We start from the raw sequence: 3,020 nt of genomic DNA, 5'->3' as shown, positions 1-3,020 counted from the left end.
AAGAAAGAAAGAAAGAAAGAAAGAAAGAAAGAAAGAAAGAAAAAGGAAAACAAATTCTGGCATGGATGTGCAGAAAGAACACTTAACATACAGTTGGTGGGCATGTAAACCAGTACAGTCACTAGGGAAATCAATATGAAAGTTTCTCAAACAGCTGAAATACAGCTACCACATGACCTAGCTATATAAATACCATTCTTGGGCATATACCCAAAGGATTATATATTATACCATAGAGATACTTGTGCATCCATGTTCACTGCTCCCCTATTCACAATAGCTAGGAAATGGAATCAAGTGATGAACGGATATTGAAAATGTGATGCATTTTTCCAATGGAATTCTATTCAGCACTAAAGAAAAATGAAATGACATTTCTGGAACTGGAAAATTGTACACTGACTGGGTAGCCCAGACCCAGAAAGGCAGACATCATATGTTTTCTCTCATATGCAGAGCTTGGATTTGAAGTTTTAGATTTCCATGTTGAGATAGAGTATTCATAGAAGACAGGAAGCAAGAAAGGAGCCATGAGAGGAAGTCAAGGTGGAGGAATTAAAGGGGGGACCGTAAAACATGTGTGACAGGGAATGCAGTGGGAGAACAGCAGGGACAGAATGATTTAAAGGGTTGGACTCCGTGGTATAAAAAAGGTACAGATTAGGGAGTGAACTAAAACTATGGCTATATGAAAAAGCCATATAGGAGCCTACTACTTTAAAATATAACTTAAAAATATGTATCTTTAAAAAAAAGTATGAGGGGCTAGAGGTACGAGTCAGTGGTTAAGAACACTTGCTCTTCTTCCAGAAGACCCGGGTTCATTCCTAGCACCAACATGGCAGCTAACAACCATCTGTAATTCCAGTTACAGGGGATCCAACACCCTGTTCTGGCCTCTGTGAACACTGCATGCATGTGGTACATTTACATACATGCAGGCAAAACACTCATAAAATAAAAATAATAAAAATTTTTAAAATTTTAGGAAAAGAGAATGCATGGCAGGTTGACTCCTTTAAAAGATTCACAAAAGGCAGTGTTTTCTAGTAATTCTACTGACCAATGTTAAAAGAAAGAGCCTGACAGGGTGATAGGAACATACGTTACTAGGGGGGAGGTGAGAAAGTGGGAGTGTTCAGCTTAGAGGAGAGGGAGGGAGGAAGGGAGGGATATGCAAGGGGCCACAGGGGGGGGCAGGAGAGGCAAAATGGTGGGAGGTGGCAGTTTTTGGAAGGACAGTAGGGATAATGGGGGTGCTGGGACTGGGGAAGGAGGAGGGAGGCCAGATGGGAGGAAAAAGAGTAGAGTTGAATGAAACTTGGGGGTCTAGGAAATCCAGAGGGGACTATGATGCCCTCAAAACCCCATGAGAAATGCACATATAGTTTCTGAACATTAATGCATATGTATCCCTGGGAGGTGTTTGGCAAGGAACACAGTGCCAGACAGAAGAGACCTCCCTTTGAGTGGTTGTTGAGGGTGATCCAGGAGACTCCCAAAATAACACAGGCTATTGCCAAACCTCTTGATTATTTCCCAGAACTAGCAGGTAAGACCCTACAGCCAAAGACAGGGCATACTTCAGATACAGGACTTGAAACAATGGAACAGGAAGTAACCGGGAAACCTTCTAACTGAAGTTTCGCTATCATAATGCTAGATGATGATATGCAAACTGTCAAGGAAGGAAAACAATCAATTGCCCAACCCAGCCCTTAACCTAATAACCATAATGACCAGCATGGCAAACTACCTCTATTGGTGCAGTAGTGGCACTGTTATCTGGGAGGTAATCAGCAACTATCTAATTGGACCTAAAGTCCTCTCAGTGGGAGTGGCACTCTAAACTCAGCCAAATACACATGGCAGGAGAAGACATAGATCCTAGAGAAAACCCTATCTCTTTCATATCTCTAGACATGAAATTTGTTACCATATGCTAAGTATCAATTCTTATATTTGCAGACAAGAATGCTGTACACCACTCATCAAAGGAGCTTCTTTTTGAAACAGATGGAGGCTACTGCAGAATTGCACAACTGGTCAGAGACAGAGAATATACATCTGAGAGATGCCCAGTACTAGGTGACACATCTACAGTTAAACCTCTATACCTAAGGCTCATGGAACATATCTGAAGAAGAGGTAGAGAGAAAACTAATGCATCCTTCGAGTCTCACCAGTAAAGCTTCCTTACACAACAGAAGGCCACAACTAGCCAAGTTCTAAAGAATAAGAGACTGTGGGGTATGTATCCTTGGATAGGACTCCTATTTTAAACCTCACCCACTCATGGCTCAGGGACCATCGTGGAAGACAGGGCAAAAAAGATTGTAAGAGCCAGGGTTTATGTATGAATATACAGAAACAGAGGCTTTCAGACCTCTGGGAACTTATTCATATGAACTTCCAACAATTGTGACAGCATGCAGAAGACCCACACTGACTCAATCAGACAAAAACTCAGCATAGATCTGGGAAAACAGGAAATAGGCCCCAACCTTAGCAGAGGAACTACTGGCAACTGATTAGTGTGTAGTGAGGAAGAGTTGGTCAATAGATAGGCTGACCAGGCTTTGGTGGATGAACTTGCACGAAGGGACATCTAGATACAAATGCTTGGCCAGATAGGCCTTAACATATATGACAGAATACATTAAATCTGGTGGGGAGGGGGAGAGAGTACAGGGTAAGGGGTCTAAATTTTATTAAGATCTATTATATGAAATTCAAAAAATGCAATAAAAAGTATACATTTAAAAAAGAAAAACAAATATGGCTGCCTACATAAGCTCTGCATAATGACAACACCAGTTCACATGCCAACATGGGTGGGGGAAATTTACAAGTCTCTACCCCTAGATGAAGAACTACAAGCAATTCATGACAGTTTAAAGAGGGAGAATCCATTTTGTCCAAGGACAAGCATCCCGATAAGTTATCCAGTCCCAAGTGGTCACCCCTAAACACATGTATATACAAGTAACACTAAATGGACTCAATAGGAGAATATACAT

This window comes from Nannospalax galili, unplaced genomic scaffold, assembly GCF_000622305.1.
Source record: "Nannospalax galili isolate Female #2095 unplaced genomic scaffold, S.galili_v1.0 scaffold50, whole genome shotgun sequence".
Lineage (NCBI taxonomy): Eukaryota > Metazoa > Chordata > Mammalia > Rodentia > Spalacidae > Nannospalax > Nannospalax galili.
This window is presented reverse-complemented; position numbering follows the sequence as displayed.